Source organism: Microtus pennsylvanicus, chromosome 6 (assembly GCF_037038515.1).
Source record: "Microtus pennsylvanicus isolate mMicPen1 chromosome 6, mMicPen1.hap1, whole genome shotgun sequence".
In the NCBI taxonomy this organism is placed as follows: Eukaryota; Metazoa; Chordata; class Mammalia; order Rodentia; family Cricetidae; genus Microtus; species Microtus pennsylvanicus.
The window spans coordinates 61188769-61212121 of NC_134584.1; positions in this window are offsets into that span (position 1 = coordinate 61188769).

A 23353-nucleotide genomic window follows, 5' to 3' on the forward strand; every position below is an offset into this window, starting at 1 on the left:
GACTGGATTTTTGTTTGAAATACAGATGGTATTTCCCAAATCATTTGGTTTGTAGTTAGATCTGAGAAGGATTTAATATTTCCCGATCTTTATTAGTGTTTCCTAAGGAATGGTGGCATAAGCTGGTACAGTTTGTAGACCTCTCAGCATGTGCTGCTGTGCTTGAAAGATACACAGAAATCTGTTGTTCTGTGTTGTCAGGCCATCAGTTCATTTCAATCCAGCAGGCATCTGATGAGGTTCCCTCCCCGAAAATTAGGTAAACGCACTGATGAACACTGAGATCAAGCCATAAATTAATCATGCAATTTCTTTACCTCACTGCTGCAGTCATTCCCCAGTAACATCTTGGATGCTTCATAGAGTAAGTTGACTACGGAAATGCACAAAATGGCATCTTAATGACCTCCAAGAGCTAATGTAGATCTGTAAGTGCCTCGCTAAATATCAGAGTGGCTTGGACACTGGGGAGCGCTTGGCTCATTATTTCACTCTGCTGAGCTAAATCATTTGGGTTCTCTTTATTTGCTGTTGGCCTTTATCTTTCCCTTTCTCTACTCATGCATAAAGGATATTGATTTAAATAAAAGATACTGTAAACATGCACTTTGTTAGGGAAATCTGATTATGTAAGTATAATTTCAAAGGTCAGAGTTCTTGCAATGGTTGATTTACATTAATTTGTTCTTGAGGAAAACGTCCTACTTGACTAAATAAATGTTTTCTTAAAACTAAATCACATATTGCTCCTGGTCTTCAATCATGTTCTCCTGAAGCCAGTCAAAGAGGAAAATCATATTTAGCAGAAATTCTCAGCCCAGTGTAGTACAATAGATTAAACCCGTGGGGAAAAACTGGTAAACTGAATTTAAATCTGAAAGACTTTGAATTTGCATCTCAAAATGATCTTAAAAGTTTTAAGTACAGTGAAATAAATAGTTTGAATTTTAGGGAATATTTTACAAACTTTTCTTGAACAATTCACTTTAAATGAAAACTACAGTAAATTTGACAGGGCATGTTTACTGGTGTGTAAAACTGAATAAATTTTTTAAAAGATGATTATATTGAGCACCTAAAATAAGAAATAATTTCAGTTGTTGTTTTCACAGCAATAGGTAATCTGCCACTAGGTGTACTTATTTGGCATATAAATTTACTTTTAATGTCCATTTACTTATCATATTAAAATGCATTTTCTGAAAATACTAACCTCTATATGGAGTTTTATTTACTATTTCAATACTCTAATTACTCTGTAGGATCAAAAAGTAAACATGAATTAAAAAGTTGAAAATTAATGTTCAAATTCCATTGGTAGTCCTACAGCAAGCAAAAAAATAATTTTGTAGTATCATGTTGTGGTGATTTGAAAGAAAATAGCCCTTAACAGGGAGTGGTACTATTAGAAGGGATATCCTTGTTTGAGGAAATGTGTCACAGTTGAGGTAGGCTTTGAGGTTTCATATACGCTCAAGCCATGCCCAGTGAGACAGAAGATTTTTTATTGCCTTTGAACCAAGATGTAGGATTCTCAACTACTTTTCCAGCAAAATATCAGCCATCAAATCACAATGTCACACCATGATGATAATGAACTAAATCTCTGAAAATGTAAGTCACCCCTATTAAATGTTTTCTTTATAAGAGTGGCCAGGGTCATGGTGTCTCTCCACAGCCATAGAAACCCCAACTAAGACATGAGTTGGTACTGTGAACTAGTATTGTTGTGATAGGCTTTTCCATGTTTTTGTTAGGAGGAATTTGTACTTTGGGTTAGGAAGGCAGTGAAATGCTTTAAACACTGCTTAATGGGCCAGACTAGTAGGAGAATGGAAGACCGTGATGCTGAGGGTGATTTGAGCTGGCTCAAGTGGTTTCAGAGGAGAATTTTAATATGGTGTTTAGAAATTGTTCTTATGGATATTTTGGTGAAGAATATGGCTGCTCATTACCCTTGTCTGAAAAGTTTGCCTGAGGCTAAAGTGAAATTGATTAATTTCTTGAGAAAAAAGAAATTTCAAAATAGCCTATTATAGATTCTGTTGTGTGGTTACTAGTGTTAACTCTAATGAAGCTATATAATGAAAAGGAACAAGTTAAGGAAGGAAAAATTTTGAGGAGAAAACCAGCACCAGAATGTGGAATGGAGTTAAGTCCTATATTCAAGAAGATAAGCAATTAAGAAATGGAATAAAGTGAGTGGTGATTTCAGAGCAAGATTCCATCCAAGCAAAATTCTAGCTTGATAAAGGGAAGTAAAGGAAAGCTCAGAGCCATACGGGCACATGTCTTTAATCCCAGCACTCCAGAGGCAGAGGTTGGTGGATCTCAGTTTGAGGCCAGCCTGGACTATAGAACAAGTTCCATACCAGAAAAACTTAGGCAGTGAAGGTAAGCAATGAAAATAGAAAGTTGAAGATGTAATTGAATGATCTCTGTCTGAGTCAAGGCCAGCTTACTCTACAAGTTCAGATTCAGGAGATCAGTGAAAGAAACTATTAAAAATAGAAAGTCTGTGAAGATTGAGGGAGCCATGTTCTGGTGTGGGAGAATTGTCTGTATTCTGTCAGTCATGTTTTAAATAAACACTGATTGGCCAGGCACGAAGTATAGGCAGGTCAACCAGACAGGAAGTAGAGGCAGGGTAATGAGAACAGGAGAATTCTAGGAAGGAGGAAGCCCATTCCTCCCAGTCCTGGCCAGATCATGGAAGAAGCAAGATGTGACCTGCCTCACTGAGAAAGGTACAGAGCCATGTGGCTAACATAGATAAGAACAATGGGTTAATATAAGCTACAAGAGCTAACAAGAAGCCTGAGCTAATGGGCCAATCAGTTTATAACCTAATATAGACTCTCTGTGTGATTTTCTCTGGGACTAAATGGCTGGGGGGCTGGGCAGGACAGAAACCAAGCAGCCCCTTGTGTTACAGTGTTCCAGCTCCAATAAGCAATAGAACTTGGCAGTTTCAGACTTGTGCTTCCTGTTTTAAAGTCAAGGATAGGATAAATGGAATATGGAATCTCCCTCCACAAGTAAGGAAAGCAACAGAGGTTAGGCATGTGTCACGGTTGACCCTGAATGGAGGCCCAAAGAGGATATTATATGAAACTGTGAAGGAGAAGCCTGGATTGTCTTGGAGACCCCAAGAAGTCAGAGATTCCAGAGTCTTGGGATACCTGCTAAGGAAAGCTGCTAATAGGAGTCCACTCAGTCCAAGCAAAAGAAGTGTCTTGCATTCAACAAAGCTGAAAGGAGTTGGAGATTTGAAGAGTGCTTTGACATCATACATGGAGTGCAGAGCTTGTAGTTTGCCTAACTGGCTTTTGGTCTTGCTTTGGTCCAGCATTTTTTTCACTATGCTCCCTTCCCTGAATTTTGGAATGGGAATGTATATCCTGTAATGTTATATGTTGGAAGTATGTGAGCTGCTTTTTTGAGTTTGATTTTATAGGGTATTACAGTTGAGAGACTGCATGAATCTAAGAAGAGACTGAATTTTAGAGCTTAAAATAAGTTTTGGACTGTTAAACACTATGGGGACGTTTTAAATTGGGATGAATGCATTTTTGCATTATGATATGGCTACAAGCTTTTGGGGAGTCAGAGAGTGGGATGTGGTAGTTTGACTGAAAATGATCCCCAAAGGGAATGGTACTACTAAGAGGTGTGGCCTTGTTGGAGGAAGTATGTCATTGTGGAGGCAGACGTTGAGCTCTTATATATGTTCAAGCCATGCCCAGTGAGACAGAGCACTTCCTGTTGTCTTCGAGTCACGATGTAGAATCTCAAATACTTCTCTCCAGCAGCACACCAGCTTCACATCACATTGTTGCACCATGATGACAACGAACTAAACCTCTGAAAATAGAAGCCACCCCAATTAAATGTTTTTTCTTTATAAGAGTTGTCATGGTCATGGCATCTCTTCACAGCAATGGAAACCCTAACTAAGATACATGTCTCTTATACATCTTGCTCATATTAATTTATTCTTGCCAGACATAATTTTATTTCATGTCTAACTTTACTTTAGATAAATTTTGTAAAATATGGTTAAAAATTCCAACTTTAAAATTTGTTGTAAAAATTGACAGTAATAATTGTGATCATGCTTTTGTCCTCACACTCCCTTCAGTCTATTAAGTGCTATAATGTTCTGTCTCACTTCCATGAGAAACTTTTAAAAAAGAGTTCAAAATTGTAGTCATAGCTGAAAACTGTAATTAGGAGAAGTTAGGCAATAATCAAGGTCACATAGCAATCAAATTGTAGAACCAGATAAGAATAAGAATGTTGTCATTATGACTCTTCAATGAAAAGTTTTAATTGTTGAATTGGCTTGTATCTAAAAAAATCACAATATTTTAAACAACATAGAAATTATTTGATAAGAGTTCAATTATTTGTACTTATTAGTAAATTTTATCATTGCTTTATTGTTTAAAAAGGTAATACTAGAAACTCAGAACTCAAAACAAATATGGAAACTGCTGTGTATATATGTGAACATATATAAGAACAAATATGGAAACTGTTTGTCTTGATAGTTGGTATTCTAGACTTACACCTGGCTTAGGTTATTGCTGTAAATCTTTAGTAGTATACTTTTTTTTCATGTTCAAATTTTGAATTTTAACTTGAAGTTTCTCTGTGAAATCTAGAATTATAAATATGTTCAACAGATATATATTCTCAATGGGAAGATTCTGGCATGAAAAACAGAATCAGTTGCATATATGGGCCATTTGTTTGCTATTCCATGTTGATAAAATCTCTGCAGGCATCTAGTACCTACCTAGTTAATAAACCTCACTTTTATTCATATGACTTATTCCCCATTCTCCTATTTACATTACACCATCTTGCTTCTTCTTTTGGTTGGCTTCAAATTCATTTTTCCCCATAAAACTCTTACAGTATAGAATATGCATATAATTTTATGCCACTGTACAGTTTATTGTTTGCCTCTGCCTCCACATGTTTCTAAAATCCTCAGTAACGTTTCCCAGGAGAATAATTCTAGAACCCAGATGGCTCATATAAATTGTTTTCCTGTGCATTCTACATTATTTATAGTAACTTTCAATGAAGGTGAACATAGTCCTCTCTTGTTTCCTGGTAGGGGTCATTATATTTTCTTTATAAATACCCAGAGCACAGACCACAGGTACAGAATTATGAGATTAGTAAATTTGGTGCACTTGATATTTTCAAGGAAAGCATTCCATCTTAAGGATACAGTCCAGGTCATGAAGGGTGAAAACTGAACTAAAACATTGTTGGTTCTGGTATGTCTCAAATTGTTTTATCTTGCATGACGTTGATTCGGTGGTGGCGGTACTGAGGATAAATGGATGACTGAGATAAATGATTAAAAGGCTATTAAATATTTTCCAAAAGGGTTTGCTTTTTAAAATCTGTGCTTCTGTTAATATGTATTTGTGTGAGTATAGGTATGCAGAGATTAGAGGAGCTGGAGTTACAAGCTTTTGTGAGATGACTGATTTACGTGCTGACATCAAAATCTGTTCTTCTGGAAGAGTAGGGACTTCTCCTAACTGCTGAGGCTTTTCTCCAACTACCAGACTATTAAGTGCTGTGAGATAATACTCCTACACAGTAAAGATTTGTCACTCAAATTAGTTCAATTAAACACTGATTGGCCAGTAGCCAGGCAGGAAGTATAGGTGGGGCAATCAGATGAAAAGAATTCTGGGAAGAGGGAGGCACAACCATATTTGACTCTAAGTTCTATTATATTAGGTCATTAAAGACTATTAAGTATTTATTATATTATTTTACCAATATCTACTTCACAAAAAATTTTTACATGCAAATGCCTAGAAAGCATAACTAACTTATTTATAGATGTGTGTGTACACACACACTTAGAGATGTAAGTGAGTATATATACATATACATTTTTATTTAGTGTTATGTAAGTGTGCCTTAATATTTCATATATATAAACACGTTATATATATGCATATGAATATAATCACACAAATTAAAGACAAATTTGTTTTTAATTGTACATAAAATTTGTTACAATATGTAATATAAGATATTTCATATAGTTCAGTCTAATAATTCCATTAATGTACAAAACATAGATAATTTTTGTTGTTTAATCTTTCATTATATCACTAATAATCCATTTTTTATTTAACTGTGCAGCTGATATTTTCAATGAAATGAAACATAATTATAGGGAGTTTTCTGTTGTACCATATTTCCAGTTACTTTAATTGGGAAAGAAATATATTGATTGTTAATGCTTTTAACTAATTCTTTAAATTTAAAAGATAGAAACTGAAAAAAATATATTTCTCTTCATCAACATATCAAGAGTTTCTTTGTTATTTCTTTTTCATTGTGCTGAGGATTGTACATCTGAAACAAATATTCTACCACTTGGTCACTTTATTTACTTACACTGAGAAATTAAATTTAGATACAATAGATGCTATCTAGATTACAAAAGTAGAGAGATAAATTAATTCGTATAAGCCATTAAATCTTACTATTTATTTTATCTAATGTGTTTGTTTTTTATAAATAAATAATTATCAATATTTGGCTATATATTGGTGGAAATTTTAAAAGGTTTATTTTTTTTAATTTTCATACCCAGAATTTCCCATGACATTTTAATGAGTGAAAAATTATTTGTTACTTGGAATATGGTCTATCTTTAAATTTTTATAGCAATGTCTCTTAACATAGCCCGAGGTAAACTCTATGGGATAATGGATTATAAATATATTTGCGTTAGTTTAGTGGTAATTAGTGACACACGAGTGAAGAACCATATTTTAAGCTCATGGATATTGAGCTTAGTGAATGATGTTTGGCTTTATAAGTGTCTGTTGGGGGCTGTTATGAATAATAATGAGGCAGGAACATATATTTTCGTCTATAGTGAATATCCCAAGGCAGTGTGGCTTTGGGAATCCTAACTCTTCTGGTTCCACTGCCTGCCTGACATCCCAGGCCTCCCTCCCCAGGAGAACAGAGCTGCAATCGGTATTCTGCTGTAAGGATTGTTACCTTTTTGACACCATCTTCCTTGCTTTCATTTGAATTTCTTTTAGAGTGAATTTTATTCATCCTATAACTATAATACATCTGCTTTTGACAGCTTTTTATCAGTAATTACAAAAGAACCAATGGTGTGAAATTTGGAACAATTTAGATAATGTCTAACTGAACTGTGGCTCTTACTTTTGTAGGACTTCTGAAACTAAATTCCCTCCTTGTTTTGCTAGGGCCACGGAAAGACTATCTTTAAAAATGCCTTTGTTAGAGGCAACCTTTGTATACTCTTCCTGAACCAGCACCATTCTCATCTTTATGTGTCTTTTCTACTTTGTGTCCTTTCAAGCATGTAATATCCTCTGACATTATGATATTTAATTATTCATTGCCTTTTGTCTTCTCAGTGGGATGCAAACTCAGTGAGAATAAGAATTGGTTTATTTGGCTACCATTGTATTTTTAGGGTTAGTATTCTGTCTGCCACATTTTGCTGGATGAATGATTGGGTTGTGAATTATGAGAATCTTGAGTTCACTTTCAGATATGAGTATACATCAGCTTTATATTTATCTTATGCATGCATGCATGTATATATTTACTTTATATAATATTATATGCATCCTATCACTAATTCTAGCATAGAAAGAGACATATGTAGATCTTATCTACATGGGAAGTAGAAAAAGACAAGATCTCCTGAGTAAATTGGGAACATGGGGACCATGGGAGAGGGTTGATGGGAAGGGTTGAGGCAGAAAGGGGAGCAGAGAAAAATGTAGAGCTCAGTAAAAATCAATAAAAAAGAAAGCTACAGCATTAATTTCATGATAATTCAATTCTAATTTCATTAGATATTAGATATGTGAAGATGAAATAGAATAAAGAAAATAGAATCTCTACCTACATAAATTTTAAATTGTTGAACATTCATGTCAATCTAATTTTTTGAGGAAGAGTTTTAAAGCTAAAACTACATACAGACCACCTCTCACCTGTAGAAAGGGTAAGTCATGAGACCCTGATACAAATCATAGATTTATGTTAGTCCTGAGATTTAAGATTAATAGAAAATACATTAGCTGTTTTTCTTTTTGTTTGTTTTTTTTTTTTCAAAACTGGGTTTCTTTGTATTTTTGGAGCCTGTTATGAAAGTAGCTCTTGTAGACCAAGACTTTAACTCAGAGATTCACCTGCTTCTGCCTTGCAAGTGCTGGGATTAAAGTGTGCGCCACTACTGCCCGGCTTTACATTAGCTTTTTATTAAAAATTTTCATTTAATCTCCCATGTGACCTGTATCTTATATCCACAAACTTCCTATAAGGAACAAAAGAAAAAAAATCAGATCTTTGGAAGGTTTATGTGAAAACCTAGAATATAAGATTTTTATTTTTTTTCAGGTGCCTAATTATTAACAAATAAGTTTGATGATACGCATTGAAGAAATAAGAGACCAGAACAGTGGTGTGCAAGCATTAAGGAGAAAAATAGGCCATACATACTAGAGAGTTTTCCAAAAAAACTTATTTTGGCCTTCTCACATAATATTAACATGCTTTCAGACATTAGCACACACACACATACACACACACACACACACACACACACACACACACACACCCCACACCACACCACATAGTTTTTGTGACAAAGATGAAAACTACTGAATTAGTGGCTATGATCATCTGTTACTGATCACTTACTACACTCTTTCTTTCTTTCTTTCTTTCTTTCTTTCTTTCTTTCTTTCTTTCTTTCTTTCTTTGTTACTGATCTCTATATTTTTGTTTTAGGATCTCTTCTTTCATCTCTTTTGGTTTTCAAGTTCTTGTGGTATACTTACACAGACCTCAGTTGAGGAAGACGAGACCTTGCATTATCCAAATGGAACAAGCCATTTCTCTGGACACGATGCTGCTTTAGGGTGACTCCATTTGTATGACCTGCATGAAATATATCTGCTCTTTGTCTTTCAATGAGAAAAGAGGGATAAGTGCTAGTGATTGCAACTCTGATTCACACTTCAAAGGAAAGGGAGCCGAGTTGCTTCACTCACTGCACTCTGTGCCAGGAAGAGCCTGTTGGTAACTGAAACCAAGGCAGGAAACCTAGAGAAGATGGGCACAGGGCAGATTTGGAAACTTTTGCTATTAGAAACCTGATATGAAGCAGAGTAGGACACAGTTTCCTGAATTTCTATATGACTTGTTCCATGGAGAGCTCATTTTTATTGTTTGTGCATGCTTAGAAGGAAGGACAAGTTTATTTTCTTAGTATATGATCATTTCACCTTATAAATTGTGGATTTTCAGCTTCAATTCTTATACTATGAATAGGGAAAGTCAAATGTATTGGTTTGATAGAGACTCATTTTGGTTTCAATAACAAGGCCATCAAAACAATATGAATTTTACAGGGGTTATGAGCCCAGGTTTGCTCTCAGGTTCAAGTATTCTTTGTCATCTTGAGAATTTCAGTAATTTCCTTAAGGTTCTTCCTTCCTTTCTCTCTTTCGCAAAATCTACAGACAGATAGTATTCTATTTTTTATTGTGCCTTGAATGATTGTGAGAATTGAAATTGTGTGTCTGTAGCAGTGCATAGAGTTCAGAAACTGTTTATGTTCATATGAGTGTATGGCCATCAATAATGTGTCAGGTAATCACTTACTACCTTACACTTATGTGGGTTTGATATCATCAGGAGCACTAATGACTGGTTGAAAATAGAGTATTTCATGGTGTGCTGCTTGCTGATTTGATGATTTCATCATACAATTGTATGCTGTAACAGCCTACTGTATCCCACATGTGTATCTATAATTGTATATATATAATTATTGCTTATCAATTATATATAATCTTATAAAACATTTAAAAGTTAAAAATAGATGTTTTAATATACAAATGAAATAACTTGGTACTCTTCTTCACTTCAATATTTATTTTCCTAAAATCTTCCCGGTCCTCTTCTACTTTTATAAACTTAATTAAAGCATTGGTTCTCATCCTTCCTGATGTGGTGACCCTTTAATAGAGTTCCTTGTTTCGTGGTAACCCCTCACCATAAAATTACTTTTGTTGCTACTTCATAACTGTAATTTTGCTGCTGTTTTGAATTGTAAATATCTGTGTTTTCTTTTTTTTTATTGAGAAAAGGAAAAAAAAGTTTCAGCCTCCTCCCAGTCTCCCATTTCCCTCCCCCTCCTCCCACCCTTCTCCCCCTTCCCCCACTCCTCTCCCCCTCCCTCTCCAGTCTGAAGAGCAGTCAGGGTTCCCTGCCCTGTGGAAAGTCCAAAGTCCTCCCCCCTCCGTCCATGTCTAGGAAGGTAAACATCCAAACTGGTTAGGCTCCCACAAAGCCAGAACATGAAATAGGATCAAAACCCTGTGCCATTGTCCTTGGGTTCTCATCAGCCCTCATTGTTCGCCATGTTCAGAGAGTCCAGTTTTATCCCATGCTTTTTCAGTCACAGTCCAGCTGGCCTTGGTGAGCTCCCAATAGATCAGCCCCACTGTCTCAGTGGGTGGGTGCACCCCTTGTGGTCCTGACTTCCTTGCTCATCTTCTCCCTCCTTCTGCTCCTCATTGGGACCTTGGGAGCTCAGTCCAGTGCCCCTGTGTGAGTCTCTGTCTCTATCTCCATCCATCACCAGATGAAGGTGGGGTAGGACGGGGTTAAGGGGAGATGGGGAGAGAAAAGGGAGAAGGGGAGGATGGGGGGAACTTGGGGAAACAGGGTGATTGGGATAAAGGAAGGTTGGATAGGGGAGCATGGAAGCACAATTCTTAGTTAAGGGAGCCACCTTAGGGTTGGCAAGAGACTTGAACCTAGAGTGGCTCCCAGGAGCCCAAGGCGATGTCCCAAGTTAGTTCCTTGGGCAGCTGAGGATAGGGAACCTGAAATGACCCTATCCTATAGCAATACTGACGAATATCTTGCATATCACCATAGAACCTTCATCTGGTGATGGATGGAAATATCTGTGTTTTCTGATGGTCTTAGGTGACCCTTAGTGAAAGAGTCAGTTGACCTCCGGAAGAGGTTGCAGCCCACAGCTAGAATCACTGATGTATTGAATGGTATTTTAAGGCCTTAGTTCCTTATATTGTCTACATAGACCCTACTTGGATTTTTGTTCAGTAATGATTTTCTTCTATGTCATTTGACTGAATAAGGAACAACATGACAGCCATGCTTAAGGAAAGTGCATGGTACATTTTCCCAAAGGCCAGAGCAACTGTGCTCTGATGGCACCAAAGGATGGGAGCGGCAGCGGTGACACAGTGACAGTAGTGACGGGGTCGAGGAACTTGCTGAAAGGATTTATAAACTTGTAGTGAAGGGGCGAGCAGGCCTGCTTTTCGTCCCGCCTGGCTCCCGCATGGTTAGCTTTATACCCCGAAATAACAACACACAAATTGTATTCTTTTAAACACTGCCTGGCTCATTAGTTCTAGCCTCTTATTGACTAATTCTCACGTCTTGATTAACCCATTTCTAATAATCTGTGTAGCACCACGAGGTGGTGGCTTTCCAGGAAAGATTCTAGCCTACATCCATCTCGGGTCGGAGAATCATGGCGACTGCCTGAATCTGCTTCTTTCTCCCAGCATTCTGTTCTATCTACTCCACCTATCTAAGCTGCTGTCCTATCAAAGGGCCAAGGCAGTTTCTTTATTTACCAATGAAAGTAACACATAGAAAGAAGACCCTCAAACATCAGAAACTCACCAGTGTGTTGAACTCGTGAAAACAAGCAGACAAAAGCAAAATGTGTGTTTTTGACATGAGGGACACCAGTAACCCAGGGCTGTGGGAATAGTGAGGCCTTTCCTGGGTTAGGCTCCCGGGAATGACATTACCATCTTTCTGGTGGTCCCATCATAAATGTTGACAGCATGTCCTGAGGCCACAGTTTCCTTTTCTGGGATGACTGCAGTTTGATGCTGCTCCCCTACAGTGACCTCCTGCTGAGGTGAACAAGCCCACCTCCTCAGTCAGCTGCAAATGGTAAGCCAAGAAAACTAAATAAGTATATATTAACCTGCAAATGTTCTTATAGTCTCTTTACTTGATCAGTATAACTCTGTACACTTGATACAATTCTAGGCCATATTTTCTAATTACTTTTGTTTTATACAAAGTTTTGTGGCTAATACATTTTTACTCTCCTTAAACTCCAATAGCATATAACTACCTTGAGAAAAATTGTTTTATGGCTTTTAGACCCCAAAGACACCCTACAAATAATCTAGAATACAGTAGTAGCTTTAAGAGGCTGAGTAAACCAATAGTCTTGGCAGCATTCATCACAAACAGGATTCTAAGGTAAAACTCTATTAATGTTTATGTCAACACTACATAAAATATAATTTAGGACAACAGGACATTTCTATGATTGTTCAATGTTAGCCTATAGAATAACAGATTTTTTAAATGAACTTGCTACTTGTGGTTAGAGAATTAATATAAGTTACACAAGTGTATTTGCTGTAATTCTTATAATCGTGAATACATTGGCCAAGAAGAGAAAGCATGCTTAAATTAATGAGTCTGTCCACAGCATTGATTTGTTTTCCTTCCTTCTGTGTACTAGGTGCCTATTATGTTTTTATAAATGTTCTTATTATGCTCTTATAAATTTCAGAGTAGATGGTTTATATTTGAGAGATTACTCATAACTTTTTAAAAAAGGTTTATGTTTCATTTGTTGTGTTGTTTGAGGCTTCATGAGTTTATGTGCAACACAGGCATTCAGGAGTTCATGGCAGCCGGAAGACAATGTTTGATCACTCGGAATGGAAGTTAACAGGGATTGTGAGCAGCAACATGTGCTGGGAAGCAAAATTGGGTTTTTGCAAGAACAATAATTATTCTTAATTATATAGCCGTCTCTGTTGCCCCTGACCATGGATCTTATAGTACTTGGTACATAATGAAGTAGAAGTTTTGGGAGTGCTTTCCCAAACTCCCCAAATCACTCCCAAAGTTCAATCAGGTGAACTTGATTGCAGAAGGCACAGATGAATATTCTATGGACTGGTAGTACCAAAAATGCTTTGCCAACTCTGACAGTCTCAGTGTCTACAATTCCTGACTCTGTCTGCAACCTTAAAGTAGATATCATGCTCTGACCCTCTTCTTTAGTAGTTTAGTTTGGTTCAGTGGTTCTCAACCTTCCTATTGCTGTGCCCCCTTAATACCTCTAAGCATAATTTTTTTGTTGCTACTTTATACCCATAATTTCGCTACTGTTACAAATTATAATGTATCTGATATACAGGATATCTGATATGTGCCCCTTGTAAAAAGGTCATTCAGTCTGCAAAAGGGTTGTGACCCACAGGTTGAGAAGCATTGTTAGACCACTTCATGGAAGGATGTATGTCTGTAAATAGGCATATTCAGAGGTCTTAGATCCTTCATACAAAAACTCTGAAACATCTATTCCTTAGCATTCTAGACATTGCAGAAAGAAATTCTTCAAGATGCAATAATTGCTGAGTGATACAGGCGCAGTTTCTATCGCTTATATTTCAGAAATGCATGTGTTTTAGTAATTAAAATTCTAGTTTGTGATATCTTTAGGAAAAGAGATTCAGATCAAGTCATTGAAATCTTTGGTCCATAAATAGTTGAAACTTACACAGGGATAACAGAAGGAAAGTGGAAAGATGGGAGGAAAAGGGGAGGACTACAGTAGACTGGGAACCCTGATAGTGAAACTCATTTGATTATCTAGACCCTCTCTACCCCTCTCATTGCGATGTGTTCTGCTGTGGGATATCACCCTTTTGTATGTTGTGAATGTGTGTTGTTCTCATTGGTTGCTAGTAAAATTTGCTGTAGCCTATAGCAAGGCAGAATAAAGTCAGGAGGGAAAGTCAAACTGAGAGACAGAGAGAAGAAGGACAGAGTCAGGAGATGCCAGAAGCCATCAAGGAAAATAAAATGTATTAGAACACAGGTAAAATCATGGGGCATTTGACAAAACATAGCCTAATAGAAATGGGTCAATATAAAATAAGAGCTATTTAGTAATAAGCCTGAGCTGTTTGGACAAGCAGTTTGTAATTAATATTAAGCTTTAGAGTGATTATTTTAAAGTGACTGTGGGATGAGGTGGTACAGAGTGTTCCTGGGTTTCTTGGCTGCACTCCAAGTTACTTTTAACTAGGCTGGGCTTGAAATCAGAAATCTGCCTGCCTCTGTCTCCCAAGTGCTGGAATTAAAGGTGTGCAGCCAACACCACCACCGCCCAATTGCCCTGTGTTTTTAATGGACAGTCACTTTTGGAAACTGAAGCTTTCCCATGGATTATTTTTTTTTTCTTTTTTCTTTTTTGAGTTTGAAATACACTTTATTCAAAACTCTGATTTATGGTCTACCAAGTTAGCGTTTTCTACCAACTCGGGGAGCAGAGACCTTCATGTAAATTTCTGGTAGAGGATAGACACGTTTTTGTCCCTAGATAAGACAAAACATTTTATTTGCACACGAGAAATAAACTCTTTCTTTGGATTTCTTTCATTTTCCCTGTGTCTAACAGGAAATGTATCGCTAAATATTTGGCACCTTCCCTCCTCCCTTCCGCATCACCAGAACTAAAGGATAGGAGGGTGAAGCTTTTTCTTTCTAGGGACATGGCTTCATATGTTAAACTCCTTTTTGCAGAGCTTGTTGTCACGGCTCAGATGGGTGGGAATTGGTACTGGTACAAACTCAGGGAGGGGAATCTGTCATATTAGCAGCAGTGTCTTAAAGAACCATAGCGAGGTCTCAGTTTCCAGTCTCTGCTGAATTAGCGGCTACTTTCCTCTACCTGAAGAGCAGCATCAGGGCAGAGACTTCAAGCAGAGGGTCATCTCTTCTCATCCTTGAATATTCAGCTTCTTCCTAGGACTCACACTGGAAATCTAGCTCTTAGCAGAATAAGCAAGTTGGCTTTGCATTTGTGTGGCATGTCCCAAGGGAAGTACCCCATCTCTGAGTTCTGTGGCTTCTCTCCTTGTCAAGAGGATCCCGAGGTCTGCTGCCTGTGGTACGGGGTACCTCTTTGCTGGAGGGTTGTCTTCGAAAAACGACTGCGTTTTTTGAGAACTTCCTTGTGATCCTTGCTTGATCCTAATTTTCTTTTAGTTCAAAAAACTGAGGAAGGATGACATACACAGGGTTAAACACACCAGCCCCATTTCCCTGTCAGTGTGTGCAATTATGCTGAAATCCAGAGTTTTAGATTTCCTCTAGGTAGTTGGAAGAAGTGTTTTCAAAGACATAACTAATGGATTCTGTTAGAGAACAAACTCGCTCCTTTATTTCTCTTTTTATAAAAACTAGGAAATCAATGGACATTGTTACTTCAAACCTTCTATGCTTTTTAAATCATAATTTATGAGATGTCAGGCATTATCAAAGGTTCAAAAATAGCCTGTTTGTTCACTCACGTAGAAGCCTTATTCCTTAAAATAATTCAAAACAGTTGGCTGAATAAGTCAATTCTATTGATGTCTGCTCTTTGGCAGACATAAATAAATATATAAATAAATAAAAAACATGGCATTTACTTTCTAGTAAATGGTCATTTGAAAGTAGTAAAGGACAACAGTAATCTTCACCCAGAGACTGACAATAATAGATGCTAAATTTAATTTCTGTAGGTGGGAACTATGTGTTAATTAAATAAGTGCTTTTCCAAGTGAAGAGAAAAATTCACATAATAAAAAATTTTTGTTTTCAAACTTATAATTCTCAAGTTTCAATTTAAATTCAATATATGTATTTCCATACGAATCCAATGTTAAACTCATTATCTAACACTTTGGGTAGGTACACTGTTACTATCAGCTCTCAGGATGTATATAACAGATTCACATTAATTAAAATGTTTCACAATATTGTTTTGTCTACTAGGATAAAGTAAGATCTCTTTTCAAATGAGCTTCAGAGTTTCTTGTCTTATTTAATATTGTGTGTTTTCCCTACGGTAGAAAACCTATAGACATTACAGTACTGAGTCTTTTTTGCTTGTTATTTGAGTGATTCTGGGAAAACATACTGCATCTGTTTTTCTCGTAGATGATGTGAGAACAAATTTTTCTGAAATTTAAAATTTGTTGGGAGATTAGATGCAATCACTGCTTTCATCTATAACATTGGCCGTATATCAGCCCCCATGCTGCCGTCTTGAAATAAGATCTGAGCCAGCCACCACATGCTGTCTAATGTTGAGGACTGGTCTGACCCATGACTTCCCCCAAGTTATGCAGAAGGGACATACCTCCTTCTCCAAAACTAGGAATATGCTTGGCAGAGCCAATAAAGTCCTGGAGCCATGGTTTATGGGAGGTACAGGTACTGATTCTTTGAACCCAACTCTTCTAACATTATAGGGCTGTGGTATCAGACCCAAGGTGTCTGCATGCTTAATCTGTAATGTTCTTGAAATCGCTCATGTTCTTTTTGTGAATCATTGCTTGATTAGCTTCCCAGTGTATGAAAGTTTCTGCTGAGTTCTTCCCACTTCTCCCCTTATAAAAAGTACATAAGGTGATGCACTTATTAGTAAGCTTGCTTGGTATAAGCCATATCTTTGTATAAGACCTGATCTCATAAATATCTATTTCCTTATCTTCTTGATCTCCTGGTCCTTTCTCCGAGGACACTATTACTGAGAAATGACCTACTGGTACAGGTCATCTACAATATTATCAGGTGTTGTAGGAAAGTGGATAGTGTGATACGTGGACATTTGTAATTTAAATGTAAAGCATTTATTTTAAGAGGTAAACTGGTCAAGGCAATGGTCTGAATCTTAGCAGCACTTTAATGAAGTTTTAAATTATTAAATCAATTCATTTTCTCAAAGGAATTTGTATAGCTTAGAGACTCTACCCAGAACTCTTTTCGGTAATAATATTTTCTAGTTTAATCTGTTAAATAATGCAGAAAAGCCTTTATTGTCTCACCAGTAACTAACTTCCAACAAGGCAAAAACCTGATATTCTAATTACAGCAGTCTTCAGATTACAGTGTCTGTGATGGCTACATACTTTTAGTGTCTTCATTCAAAAATCAATCCAATGTCAAAAGTAAAAAATTAGTTTCCATTGGGATACAAGTTTAAAATATAGAATTAATTTGTAATTATATAAACTCTGTCAGAAACTAACAACATGATCTTCATAATTGGGTTAATTTCTGGAAATGTTGTTTTCCCTCTACTTGTAAGTCCTACTCTGTGACTTATTCCTTTGGCAATAATTTTGAAAAAAAATCACTTTCTTCAGAGAAAATGGAGATTGACCTCTTGTGAAGAATGTATAATGAACTGAAATATTCCTTCCTTGTTTGTAATTTAAGTATATTTCAGTCTCATAGTTCTTTATTGATAATATCACATATATTTTCAAGATTTATGTCAAGTCTGAGAAAACTTCTCTTAAGTATTCTTTATATGTGAATTACACAATTTGAAAGAATTTAATTTGTTCCAATTTCAAGGTTTTGCTCTCTGTTGTAGACCTTAGAAGCTCAGATATTGGTTGAGCATCTGTCTCAAGTCATGGCATTAGCTGCATTAATTGTTGTAATTAGGTAAAAAGTCTTTATTATAATACTAAGATGGCTACCAATGATAGCTCATAGTAATGACTGAACTATGAAATATATTTCATTAACTCTCAACAAACTATGCCTTCATTGTAGCAGATGTGAATTGATTCCTCAAATCCTCAGGCACGAGAGTTATATCTGGAGTGGAACAGTTAAGATACTTTGGAAAAATATTTTCTGTATCCAAGTACAAAAATTACTTTTGTCTGTGTGAACACACAGTTAGGAATCCTAATTCCAGTACCACCCAAGGGCTGTGGGAGAGCCTAAGCAGAAAAGCAGTACAATATAGGTCTCTATTGTCTTCTGATATACTTTCTTCAGTGTTTATCATAGGTATTTTATATAAAGCAGAATACTTATTAAATATTGTTGATAAATATTCAATATGTATTCGATATTATTCTTTTAAAAGTAATGTAGAAGGTTAGCATTTTGATGTGAGTCAGTTTCATTTTCTTGACTAGTATCTTTATTTCTAATATTGTCTGTATTAGCTTTTTCATTAAACCACTGCCTCTTAATTTATTCATGTCCCTTAAGAAAGACAATTGCCCTCTAAGATTTATAGGTGATCACAGATGTTGAAGACTTGCTCTGACTTCCCCACCAAAGGAAAAATATTGATGTACTTTAGTACACTGAACAGGATTACTAAACTAATGCTCTTTTTTTCTAATTTATTTAATGTATATGAGTGTTTTGCATCCGTACATGTGTGCTTGTGCACTATGTGTGTAGAGAGCCTGCTGAGGACAGAGGCGGGTGTTGGATCTGCTGGGACTGGAGTTACTGATGATTGTGATCACCCTGTACATGCTTGAACTAAAACCTGAGTCTTCTTCAGGAACAGCAGAGCCAACTCTCCAGCCCTTAAACCAATATTCCTCTTTGGAATTTCTATCTTTTAGCTGAAGTTTTACTCAGAAATACAGAAAAGAAACAACAAACAAACAAACAAACAAAACAAAAACCCAAAAAATACTCTTTTTCAAATGCCTTGGATTTTCTTTCCTAAAGACAACAATGAGACACTTCTAATATTCTCTAACATTCTTTATTTTTCAAGTGTCTATGCCACATCTCCGCAACAGTATGCAGATTCCAAAGGCTGTCTTGCTTTCTGCTCCATGTAGCTTTATAATTAAACGTTTATAGCTATGTCCCCTGGCAGAGACTGATGCAGGACAAAATATACTTGAACATCGCCAACAGTCCTGAAATGATGTCTCATTACTAGATACACGAGACCATCAAATCACCTCATTTCCTTGTATTGTTTTCTTCCAGCTTTCTCTGCATGTTGAAGACAATTTCCTTTCACATCCGCTTAGGCACAGTGGTAATCACTCCATGCCTTTCCCCTTATTGGCTGGTGAAACAGGCTCTGACGGGTAAAGCACCGCAAGTATCAACAAGCATCATTGTGACTTTGATGGAGCATCAATCATTTAGTAAATCCATTCCTGCCAGGGATTATTTCTTAAAAAAATATTTGTATAGAAGGTATCAGTTTGTGTGTATGATATATTTATATCTCATGATTCAGGTTTGAAAAGCAGCCCTCTGAATGTAGAGAACCAGTGGTCTTTCATAAACCTGGAAAGAGCCAAATACTTAATAAGACTTCATTATACACTGGTTATTTAGGGTAGAATAAAACAGGAAGCCTTGGGGAAATTTCAGCTAGTTACCGTGGAGAACTGAGGAAGCCCTGAATGAATGACCTCCAGAGTGAATGTGTGTTTTTGATATAGACATGGCCACAGCAAGGACTCCAATGCCTCCGACGTCACCAAGGGAGTGACAAAGTCTTCCCCTTGTGGGGACTCATAGGGATGGTTAAGCCTTCCTCGGGAGTCTAAATATAAATTTCGGTAGTCTTTTCAGGAAACATGCACAGTAGCTCCCCCGCCCCTTGATATTTGTGACCTGAAGACGATTCTTGTGCATGAGCTGCTGGCACCTTGTGTCTATATGTGCTTGTCCTGACAGTCAGGCCAATCCCCAAACGCTGCTGAATGTGGCCAGCTTCCTACTCAACTTCTTATCAAGGCTTCCCCTCGGGCAATTGTTTCATTAATGATAAAATGACACTCAAAGTGAGTTTTAGGAAGGTAGCTTGGAACGAAGTTTGTAAAGGTTATCCATGGATAATGTAATTTCACTGAAGTTTGCAATCTTAAAGATTTCCATAGGTAACAGAAATGGCTAAAACCCCATTCCTATAGAGTAGTCCTAAATAATACTCTGGAAACTAACACATTTGTAAACACTCACGGAAGGACCTCTAAGATCGAAGACAAGTCTTCTTTCTTAGATGTGCCTTCTTTCCTCCTTCAGATTTCTCTGCTATGCTTTGATAAAATGTTCTTTGGGCATTTATCCATTCAACATAACTTCTCATTGTTCTAAAAAGCCAACATGACAATGTTTTGAGAATTCTGAGGAAAGCAAAGCGCTGCAGCCTCTGACCTTGGCTGTCGAGAAAAGGCTAAGTATGAGAATATGTGGGAGGACCGGTGCACTGGGATTATGTTCTCACACAGCAGAGCACGCCCAAAGTAACGGTTAGAGAAAGAAAGACAGCTTCAGCCAACCTTTCACAGTGGCATTTTAAAGTAGCCCTTCACATTAGCAAATACAGTCCATACTTCTTAGGGAAATTTATTCTATGAGATTATATCTTGGCAAGATAAAGTAACAAGAAAGGAACACTTGAGGGTTTGTGAAATAGACTCCTTCTAGACAAACAAAGATTTTCAGAGCCATGTTCCCACTTTAACTCAGTGATTTACAAGAACAAATCCTTGGCTGTGGTGTAATGTATAACTGACCTTTAATTCCCTTATGAGCATGTTAGAAATCCTTCCATCTAGTTTCTGAGCTCTCTGCTATTCAAGAAAGAACAATTAATGATTTCAAAGATTAAATTCAGAATCCATTAAAAATTATAGTTAGTTACTGCATTGTCAGTGGCAGTAGAAATTTAAATAATGTTTTGGAGGTCTCTAGAATGAGGCTAGACAAAACTTAAAAGTAACTTATATGTAGAATAGTGATTTATATTCTGTTTATACCACAGACCCTTTGAGAATTTGATGAAACATAGATTTTCTGGAGAAAATGCTTGCATATACCCGAGTCACCTGAGGTAAGAGTAACGACCTCTGAACTAGTCCCGCATACCCACCTTTTGGTGTTTGTGCCTTCACAATTTTGATTTTGATTGTAATTTTGATTGTCACAGCTTTGTTTGGCATCTTTGGTTATTTTGTTGTTGTTTGACACACACACACACACACACACTACAGTGGTTTCTTTGACACACTACAGTGGTTTCTTTGAATCTGTAAGAGGAGTTTCTCATTTTTCAGACCCTCTCTGTGTATTGAATGAGCTAGTTAGTGTTTTTTTCATGCACAATCCATATGCCACATGAGGACACTTTCAGTTCATGGTGAATTATAGCATCTGAGATAAAAGCACTAATGGTCTCTAACTTGATCTTATGTACCCACCTCTTGGTGTGTGCGTGCCTCTATGTCATTAGGATGATTATAGTGTCATTGGCATCTTTAGTTACTTTGTCTTTTTGTTTTTGAGATTGGATCTCAGAACCTAGGCTATCCTGGAACACAATGTGAGACAAAGCTTTAAACATCAGTACTCTTGCCTCGGCCTCCTGAATGCTGAATTCATAATTGCACACTACCATACTGTCTCCTGGCTTACTTTTAATGATGATAACACAAGGAAATTGTGGAGAAATGGTCACAAAAGATTACGTTCTTGCCTGAACTTGCCCTTTAGCTCTTCTCACTCCGTGCTGATGGAGTCAACAGCTAAGCTGTTAGCTGACCTATGGAAAAGGCCACCTGGTCAATGAGGTCATCAACAAGTCGCCAGGAAGGGAGGTTCTCTGGCCAGCAACCAGTAGCTGGATGAGTAACCTGAAAAATGGTCTTCCTTATTGGAGTTTTCAAGAAAGTCATGGCTCCCACCTTGTTTCTCCCATGGGAAACTCTAAGCTGGAGAAACACCTTAAACTACTCCTAGATTACAAGTTCATAGAAACTCTGTGGAAATAAGCACTACGTTAAGCAATTAAATTTCAAAGTAGTTCATTATATAGCATTATGTAGCATATATATATATATATATATATATATATATATAGAGAGAGAGAGAGAGAGAGAGAGAGAGAGAGGATGAAGAATAAAGTTGGGAAGGCAGTTCAGAAGGGCATCTTGGAGATCCTTGAGTATCAGCTGAAGGAGTAGTAGGTATACTGATTACACTTTCCCCAAGGTGTCCACTTTGTCATTCCTGAAACCAATGAACATGATAGTATAGCATGATAAAAAAAAAAAACCAAAAAACAAAAAACAGAGACTGGTCTTGGGGTTAAATCTGAATATCAGAAAAGCAAAGCAGCCAAGTCACTGGAGAGTTCTTACCTCTACCAAGGTTCAGATAAACAAAGGGGTGATCCTGTCCTCAGTGTGACTGTAGACTGCAGTGCTCTCCACCAAACCTCAGACTGCAATGAGCTCTCCTCTCCTCCTGCCTTTTTTCTTTTCTTTTTTTTTTTTGAGACAGGGTTTCTCCGTAGCTTTTGGTTCCTGTCCTGGAACTAGCTCTTGTAGACCAGGCTGGCCTCGAACTCACAGAGATCCTCCTACCTCTGCCTCCCGAGTGCTGGGATTAAAGGCGTGAGCCACGACCGCCCGGCTCTCCTCCTGCCTTATATACTTCTCTCCTCCCAGCCATATCACTCCTGTGCTGGGATTAAAGGCCTATGGCTCCCAAGTGCTGGGGGCACCTTTATATGGGCTCTATTTCTCTCTTTAGACAGATTCAATCTTGTGTAGCCCAGGATGGCCTTGAACCCCGGGATTAAAGGTGTGTGCCACATGTCTCTGGTTTCTAATGGCTTGGTCTGCACTCTGATCTTCAGGCAAGCTTTATGTTTTAAAAAACAAATAAAATATCACTATATTATAGCCGATAAGGAAAGTAGGAATAATGACTATACACAGAATTTATGTTGCGAATACATCAACTTTAAATGATAATGTTTGGCTTGGACAATTAAGTAGGGTGGAATAGAAAAATTATTAAAGAAAAATTCAGGGAATTATATCAGAGAATGAGTAAATGCTAATAATAATAGCTTGGGGTAGACTGGTATCATTATTAGCTTTGAAGATGAACAGGAACCAAGGTATGTAACATGAACAGTTGTAAGACATGATAAAAGTCAAGAGACCTGTCTCTTCCAATGAATTTTAATAAGGAACATACTTTATTTTAGTTCAGTAAGATTCATTTGGGCTTTTCACCTTCAGAACTGTAAGATTGTAAATTGGTCTCATTTTAAGATTTAAAAAAAAATCCCTGTGTTTTGTTACCTTATTATGCTTTTATTATTGCTTGAATCGCCCACTCCACCTCCATATAGAACTTCTGAGTAGAAACTTTCCATTGTCAATACAGGACAGTACAAGTTGGATAAATCAAAAATTCAAACTCTTTCTTTTAGAATGTTAAAAAAATTCACATCTTAAACTTAATAGTCCCATTTATTCCTTAAAAATGGCTACAAGCATTTTAATTGGTCAGTAGTTAAGACATTAAACCATCCATATAGGGGCAATATGTTCAAATTATCTAAAAAGTAATGTTAAAATGAGTC